General features: G+C 36.7%; 1 non-coding gene across 1 annotated transcript; it reads right to left on the reverse strand.

Moving 5' to 3' along the window:
- Positions 1-5,366: 5,366 nt before the first annotated feature.
- LOC119261496 (U6 spliceosomal RNA) lies at positions 5,367-5,468 on the reverse strand. Its single transcript, XR_005129036.1, has one exon. It is a non-coding gene; the product is annotated as a U6 spliceosomal RNA (small nuclear RNA).
- Between the last annotated feature and the right edge of the window lie 4,130 nt (positions 5,469-9,598).

Consider the following 9,598-nt stretch of genomic DNA (forward strand, 5'->3'; position numbering starts at 1 on the left):
GAGCAACTGGAAATTTCCCAAAGGTAATAAAGAAAACTCCTTATTCTGAGTTCCTGGAGTCTGAGAAATAATTATATGAACTGAGATGCACAAAGATTGGAGGAAATCACTACAATGAAAAGAGGAGCAGAATAGGCAGAAGAACCCACAGGCCACAATGCAGTTTGACACCTGTGAAAAAAGTGAAAGAGATGGAATTGGTCACAAGAATTGCAAAGCACGATCCATTGTCCCACAGAGCACAAAGCATACATTGTACAAAAAGGAAGAATGATATAAGATATATACAAAATAAAAAAAGAAAGAAAGAAATGGGATTGTCTAGGAAGAGCCTCAAACTGCAGGGAAGCTCTGAGACAGGATGATAGGAAACATTGAGTATCATGAAAGAAACCCAGCATCAGCCAGAAACAGCCTGTCTCCAGTATCCTGTCCAAATTCACTCACTCACTGGAAGCAGTGGTTTTGCAGGAAGAAGGCAGCCTCTATAAGGTGAGGTGGATCAGGAAGTATGACAGATGAAGTCTTTCATTCAATCCTCATAGCAATGTCTCTTGAAGATGTATCTAGTGTGCATTTCAGTTATCTACAATGGATGTAGAATAGAAAGTCCCCCAGGGTGGGGGTGGGGGGGTATTGATAGAGATAATTATAATAAAGGTGTGATGAATACTGCTTTAAAAATAACAAAATATAAAAGGAAATTAAAGAATGCCTAACTAATGCCAAGGAAAATACCTGTATCATTCATAAATGTTAATCTTTAAAAATGCCAATTTCTCCCTAATTGACCTAAAAATATAATTCCAATTAAGGTGTTATTTTATGCTTTTTTTTTTGGGTGCGGGGGGGAGAATTTTCAATTAGATCCTACAATATTTATTCATAGGAAAGTAAAGGACCAAGTTACTAAACTGAAAATTATTTCATCCAAAGTCTTTCATTCTTTAACTAAATATTAAAATATAAATACAGGGCCTCCCCTGGGAGCACAGGCAGTTGAGCACAGCGCTGTGAAGCTGACCACAGCCTCCACAGTGCCGATAAGATCTCAGCCTGCCGGGGAGGGTTCCACACGGCGCAGCAGACCTCTCCTATCGCGCCCACGGCTCCCCTCAGCAGTATGCTTTGTCAGTCTGCCTGTTCTGTTTCCTGCTCTGTCTCTGGTGAATCCTCTCACCCTCCCCCGAATCTGGCCTGTACCCCGGTTCTTGTATAAATAAATAAATAAATCTTAAAAAAATAAAATAAAATATAAATATATGAATATATTTTGACTTAGATGTGAATGAATGTCATTAAAATTTAATCAAATAATCAAATATATAAATGACTTTTTAAATATTTATTTATTTATTTATTTATTTATTTATACAAGCACTGGGTACAGTCATAAGCGCGGGAGGGTGAGAGAATTCACCAGAGCCAGAGCTGGAAACAGAGCAGGCAGACTGACGAAGAAATACACTGCTGAGGGGAGCAGCAGGCGCCTCAGGAGAGGTCTGCGTGCCATGTGGTACCCTCGCTGGTGGCCGGGGATCAAACCACCATTGCAGAGGCTGCGGGCAGCTTCGCAGCCCGGCGCTCAACCGCTGCGCCACCGTGGAGGCCCTATAAATGACTTTTTAGTAAATAATTTCCTTAATTCCTGGGGAAAGGAGGGAATTTACCAAAATAAATTGGAACTTGGGGTAGGAGTATGGATCCAAAATAAGTGAAGAAAGAGAGCAGAAGAGAAAATTGATAGAACGTGATGATAAATGGTTAAGATTACACACTCTGCCCAGGGGAAACCATATATGGTCCCTTAACACCCTTCAAGTTAGCAAGAACAAAAAATATCATGTGCTGAATTATTTCTGTAGAGATACAAAGATACAAACATTTTAGCATAAAGTGGTTTCTGATCTTTCCTGGGGAATATATTCATAGAAGTTTTGCATCTTTCTGTTAAAGGTCAATCCCAAAGTGAAATGGGTTGGCCTGAGTGAGGGACCTCGCCCACGTGCTTGAGGGACTTACAATGAGACTCAACTGCCAGCACACACAGTTCTCAGCAATCCTCCCTTTGATGGTGACACATTGTGGGATTTGTAGTGCTTGGTGTCTTGGATTTCTTTGGTCTGCTGTGGGGGTAGAGTCCATAAAACCTTTGTTGTGGAGTTCATTCCGGATATCCTTTCCCTCCAATATTTCTACTCTACTTTCTCCTTTCTTCCTTCTCCCTTTTTCCATTTTCCTTTTCCCCTCTTCTTTCCTTTTCCCTCAATCTCTTTCTACCTCTGATTTCATAAGATTTCATAGCTATTCATAAGAATAGTTTAAACAAAGAAAAGAATTCATGATGAAAATGAAAATGACTACACTTTTAAAATTAAATAGATTTAATTAATTTATAAGTCTAGCAGATTTTTGCAAAATTTCCAAAACCAAGCCATTATTTCCATGCCTATCTTTCTAGATAAATATCTAATTACAGTTTAATAAAATGCTGTTTTACTTAATTACTGATACCTTTGCAAATGTTCAACTGAGATAACTGAGATAGTTAATTGTATCTTATCCATTTAAATGTGGAACAAATCAAAATGTTTGCATTGCAAATGACTTTATATTTTGGAAGGCCCTGAGGTTTTGTAATAGGAAAGCTGATATCTCCACTTATGGCAGAAAGGAAACAATACATAGTTAACCTAGGATTTTGTTCGTCATCAAAAAGTGCTACTCTGGCAGGGATTCATAGAGCTGCTGAATCTCTTTCTCTTTTTTAAAATATATTCCTCAATACTAAAGAGCAACCTTTGAAATCCATTGTCAAGTCAAATCTACTAAATGAGGGGTTGAGGAACTTTAAAATTACACATATTTTCAGCACTTCTGAGAATCTCATTCACAGCACTAAACATTGTTCTGGATGCACTAGAGAGGCTTAATTACACACTGAAGATAAAAAGATAAAGCGGGGAGACCTGTAGGTGGCATGGAAATGATTATCCATAAATACACAGAGATGGAGCTAGCTTGTAGCTTACATAACTAATTGCCCACACCAGGCTGGCATTTGCATGAGCATTTTCTATGAAAGCCTAAATGCGTGTGAGATCTGTTGGCATAAACAAAAGAAACAGATGTTCCAACTTTGATACCAGGCAAACTTGAACAGAAAACTATGCATTGTATGGACAGGGCCATCATTCTGGAAACTGTAGAATTTAAAATGCTATTGCTAGAGTACAATTTTTGAACTATAAGATTTTCAGACTCTGCATTACATATAATATGCATGAAAGGATGGAGTAGCTCAGCATTTAGCTCCTTATAATAAACACAGAACTATGTAGTCAAGTATCTTTATGGGGAAACAAACTTCAAAAATCATGGCCTTGGTTTCTCATGACATCATAAATTCCTGTGCAATTTAGGATGTATACTTATCTCTGCTCCCAAGATCACACTCAAGTAGACAGCCATCTGTGTAGTATATTACAGGGTCACCTTAAAACCTCTCCCTCTTCCAAGAAGTCCGAATGCCTCAAACTCCCACCATAATTAGTAGATAACCATAGGATTTGTAAATCTCATTTCAAATAGGGGAACATTGTTAATACCCTTTATAATTAAAGTTAGAAACAATCAAAATGAACTATCAAGAAGGGTTACACTCCAGAAATAATTCCTTTACAAACAAGAATCATTTTCACTCTCATAACTCAATAATACAAAAATAAATAACACAGTTTTAAAATAAGCAAGGGATTTGGGTAGACAGTTCTCCGAAGAAGGTATGCAAATAGCAAATAAGCACATCAAAAAAATGTACAACATCAGTAGTCATCAGAAAAATGTAAATAAAACCCACTATATACTACTATATATCCGCTAGGCAAGCTGTAATCAAAAAGTCAAAAATAACAAATATAGGCAAGAATGTGGAGAAATGCAGAACACTCTGATAAAGCTATGGGAATGTAAAATGATACAGTCACTTTGGAAAATAGTCTGTACTTCAAAAAGTTAAAGATAGAGTCACCATTTGACTCAACAATTCCACTCTTCGTTATATACATAAGACAAATGAAAACAAGTTCTCAAAAAATCCTGTACACAGATTTCACAGCGGCATTATTTATCTAAAACTGCAAAGCACCCAAATTCCCATCCATTAATGAATGTATAAACAACATGTGTTATTCCTTAAAATAAAGCATTTATTCAGCAATGTAAAGAAAGTAGTACATGTTATGGCACTGATGAATCTTGAAAATATATTGCTAAACAATTGAAACCAAACACAAGACACAATATTGTATGATTTCATTTATATAAAATGTCTACAATAGGTAATTTCATAGAGACACAAAATAGATTTGTGGTTATAAAGGGCTGAGGGGTTGGGGAAAATAGACAGTGACAGCTGTTGGCTATGGAGTTTCTTTCCAGTGCAATAAAAATATTGTAAAATTAGATTGTTGTGATAGATATACAATTCTATCAATATACTAAAAAACCATTTAAATATACACATTCAATGATAGAAATATATGGAATACGAACTATAGCTCAATAAAGGTGTTTAAAGATATAATTATCTACATATTTATGGGTCCTTTATGTCAAAAATTGTCTGAAGACAAAGTTTACTTGGGAGAGAAGAGCTGTTATTAGGTCTTTGATTACAGTAGTTTATTAATTAATCAATTCAATCATTTAGTATGTAGTTATCAGCACAAAAAGCTCAAACATTTGTCTTCCACTTCCACCATAGTTCTTAAAATTCTTATTTATTTTCCCAACTCCAGACTTAACCCTCATTTTCATTGTCTCTAGAAATTTTTTGAATCTTATTTTACTTTCTTCTTATATCCAGTAACCATTTAACAGCATCTTATTTAACATCCATGTATTCAGTTTTTCCTTTTTGTTTTGTTTTATTTTTTATAGATGACCACAGACATCATGGTCAGAGAGGATACCTGGTATAATTTTACTACTTATAGATTTAGCACAATTGACTTTTGTCCAACATATGGTCTATTCTTGAAAATGCTCCATGTGTGCATAGTGGAGTTGGAGTGGAATGTTCTGTAGATAATTTGCTAAACCTATTTGGCTTAGCTCCTCATCTCAAGCTTTTGTTTCCTTATTTATTCTCTACCTCATTCATCTGTCTATAGTTGTAAGTAGAGTATTAAAAATCATTTTGTATGCTTGTGTTGTTGTCAATATGTCTCTTAATTTCTGTTAGTACTTGCTTGTATATCTTGTAATTCAGAAGTAGTACATATGTGAGTGTTACTTCTCATTGTATCAGGTCCATAGTGATATCGTAATGTCTAACTCTCTCATTATCCTTTTAAATAATTTTTTTTAGTATGAAACTCTTCACAAATTTTTCTGTCATCCTTTACAAGGACAATGCTAATCTTCACTGCATTGTTCCAATTTTAGCATATGTGCTGCCAAAGTGAGTCTATTTTATCTGATATAAGTATAGCTGTTCTTGAGTATTTTTGATTGCCATTTGCTTGTAGAATTATTTTCTAGCCTTTAAATTTGTTCTTGTCTTAGTAGGATGGGTTTTTTTGTAAATAGCAGAAGGTTAGACTATCTTTTGAAATCAACTCAACTACTCAAAACCTTTTGACTGATGAATCTGATCACTTATATTTAAGGTGATTATTGAAATATAAATACTACTTTCTATTAGTATTTTTAATTTTTTTAGCTTTTTGTGTCCGTCTGTTTTTTAACTTTTCATTTTATGTTTTGTTTTGGTTTCATCTGCATTGTTTTTATGCGCTACTCCTACTGATTTTTGTTTGAAGGTTCAGCTGAAGTTAGTACATGATGGACTATTTGTGCGATCTGTTGAATGGGTCTGGTGTTAAACTCCCTCTGGTTCTGATGGGTCACTTTGTTATGCTCCTCCTCCATGTTGTATAATTTAGCTTGCTTCTTTCTTTGTTCTTCTGTTGCCTTACCCCCTTTTAAACAATTCTTTCATGTGTGTCTTGGTGTTGACAAACTTTTTTTTTTTTAAACTACTCAATAAAACTCCTAACACTTCATTCTATTTGATGCTAGGTTGGAAATCTTGTTTCTTTAAGTATTTTAAATATATCCTAATGTTGGGCCTCTCGGGTGGCTCAGGGGTTGAGTGCTGGGCTGCAAAGCTGCCCACAGCCTCTGCAGCACTGGTTTGATCCCTGGCCCCCGGCAAAGGTCACACATGTGCGACAGATCTCTTCTGCCGTGCCCGCTGCTCCCCTCAGCAGTGTACTTGGTCAATCTGCCTGTTCTGCTCCCTGCTCTGGCTCTGGTGAATTCTCTCACCCTCCTGCGCTTCTGACTGTACCCAGTGCTTGTATAAATAAATAAATAAACCTTTTATGTATATATATATATATATATATATATACATATATGTATATCTCCTACTGTTCCCTTCTTGCTTGCGATGTTTATGCTGAAATGTCTGCTGATAATATTGTTGGTGTTCCCTTATAGGTTACCCGTTTTACTCTTGATATTTATAGTACTCTGTTTTTTACACTGACTTTCAACAGTTTTATTATGGTGTGTTTTGGTGTGTGTCTGTCTGGTGTTTTGGTTGGAAGTCTTTGGGCCTCTTGGACCACAACATGTGGTTTATTTCCCATATTGAATGGTTCTCAGCAATCATTTCTTTAAGTAAGTTTTCTGTGTTTTTTTTTCTTTCTCTTCTCCTTCTGGAGCCTCTATGATAAAGATGTTATTTCTCATAGGTTATCCCAAAGGACTCTTCATAGGTTATCCCAAAGGACTCTTCTACTACTACTCTTCCTTTTTTCTTTGTTTTTCTATTACTGCAATCTCTGATATTGTGTTTTTGAGCTCACTAATTCTTTCCATTGTTTGTATTTATCTGCAATAGAGGACCTATGTTATATTTTTTTAGTTCATTATTAGATCCATTAATTCTGGTTATAACCATCTCATATCTTCTTGGTCTTTATTCTGTTCCTGTTGTAATTACAATTGTTATAATTGTTATCTTGACATAATTATCTTGACACATTATGTTATCTTGACACATTATGTTAGACATAATGTGCAGTTCTGCTGGATGAATCTTAGGTTGTTTGTTTCGTTTTTATTCCTGCATTTGAGGCATGATCTTCTGACTCTTCAGTTTTATTTGTGTGGACTGTAATAAGGATAGACTTTCAGATGTTGCCTTTACACATGTTGAAGTGGTCAAAAAACTGGTACCAGCAAGGAGTAATGGTAGAGGAAACCTACCTGTTACTAATAAGGGACTAATGAGTCACCCACAGTGAGCACCAGGATTCAAACCATTGTATTGTGGGCACCAAAATTGGATGGGTCAGACAGCTCCTAAGTTTAATTTTCTCTACAGTCTCATGCCAGTTTCCACCATAGACTATAGATGTAGTGTCAGGCATGGATTATAGTTAAAAAGGGTCACAATCAAAAAGGATAAACTCATGCCAGTCACAGCAACATGGATAGATTTGGAAGGGGTAATACTCAGTGAAATAAGCCAAAAGGAAAAAGAAAAATATCATATAGCTTCATTAATAGAAGGAATATAAGGAAATCAAATAAGGGATCAGAAAAAATAAATAAATGAAATTATCAAGCAACTATAAATCAGAGACAGGGGAGAGGAAGAGAGAAGAATCAAAACAGGGGAGGGAAGAGCACAAGGGACTATAGTGATGGTGCAGGGATGAATTGGTTGTGGGAATTTTACAGGGACTACACCTGAGAAGCAAAAACAAATGTACAAAAATGAGCAATGATGCAAAAAAAATATAAATAAATACATTTAAAAAAATAAAAAGGGTCACAAGACAAGAGTTATTCTCTTTTCTTTTCCAGTACAAAACTTTATGTTGAGGGATTTTCTCCTATTGTTAGTAAGGGCTTAAACCATGGTTAGTGAAAGTGTTTCATTGTCTTGGATATGGCCCTGGGTTGGAGGCTGGGATGGCAGTAGATGTTTTAAATGTCCCAGCCTTGGGTTGCAAGTAGTAGCCTCTTCTATGAGAAACCTTCTGGTTCTAACTCAACTGTCCGATATTGAGAGCTTCATTTCAAGCCACTAATCATCATTCTGCACCCCTATTCCTATAGTTCTCCAACAGTTCACCTTATGTCCTGAATGCCAATTTTGTGTATGCCCAAAATGCCAAATATCCAGAGTACCTGATTTGGGTACATGTCCCTGGTTCAACAATTTTCAGAGGGCTCCATACAATAGCCACCCCTCCATCAAGTGGTTTGTACTACCCTGTTATCACTGTACACCCAGTTCAATTGGAGTTTATCTCACCCTTTTGATACTGATTGTTGTTCCTATTGTGTACTATAGTCATATGTTTGTCTTTCAGAGTGAATGTTTTGCTGCAATTTAGCAGTAAGTATATAGAAGTTAATCTCAATATCTTCACTCTGTTACCATCTTTCCAAACTCCTTATTTTCACTCATTTTATACTCTTGTTTCTCTACTCTGTGGAATTTATCTATTATTCTTCTATGTTCTTTTTTACCTCCTCTTTTCCTCTATTTCTTTTATCTTTTTTTTTTTTTTTTTTTTATAGAGGCATGCTTTATTTATTTGTTTTGCTGGTTTGTTTGTTTGTTTTGTTTATACATGCACTGGGTACAGTCAGAAGCGCGGGAGGGTGAGAGAATTCACCAGAGCCAGAGCGGGGAGCAGAGCAGGCAGAAGGACCGAGGTACACTGCTAAGGGGAGCAGCGGGCGGCAGGAGAGGTCTGCGCACCATGTGGGACCCTCGCCGGCGGACGGGGAGCAGCCGGGGATCGAACCGGCGCCGCAGAGGCCGCGGGCAGCTTCGCAACCCAGCGCTCAACCGCTGCGCCACCGGGGAGGCCCTCCTCTATTTCTTTTAAAGTAAACATTTTTCAAGATTTTGTTCTCAGTGCTCTGTATTTCTTTCCTTACACTTTTCTGTTAGCTTATGAATTCTGAATCTGTTTTGCAGATCCACCCATTTCTTAGGTTATGAATGTATGTTTCTATCAATCTAATAAATATTTTCAAATTACATTTCCACAGTTAACTTTGTGTAGCAAAAGCAAACACATATATTCATCCAACTTTTTAAAAATCCCCTATTATGTGCCAGAGACTATACTAGGCATGAGAAATAAATAAGTAGATAGATAGATAACAAATTTTATTTGCCCATGAGGTGTTCATAGTCTTTTAAGGATGGAAAGAGAGTTAAGTATATTAATGCATCCTGCGAGTAAGTCCTCCCATTTAAAAAAAAAATGTTAATAGGGAGGAAAAGTGGCAGGTCCCTGAGAAAACCAGGACACAGAAAATAATGGGTGTCTCTGGCAAACTGCCTGAAGAGGACAAAAAGAGAGGAAAACTCAGAACCCTGCTACCCTCCCACACCCACCAAACTGGTACACTCCTACCAACAGAAAGAAAAACAACAACAACAACAACAAACTACAGATCAAGCTGAACTGTGAGGGAAAAGGAACTATTACAGGCACCACACCACGTGGATCAGGAACTGTGGAGAACCATGCAGGAATCACCACAGAGGTGAATG

This window comes from Talpa occidentalis, unplaced genomic scaffold (assembly GCF_014898055.3).
Source record: "Talpa occidentalis isolate TD23 unplaced genomic scaffold, MPIMG_talOcc4v2.1 talOcc4.6, whole genome shotgun sequence".
Lineage (NCBI taxonomy): Eukaryota > Metazoa > Chordata > Mammalia > Eulipotyphla > Talpidae > Talpa > Talpa occidentalis.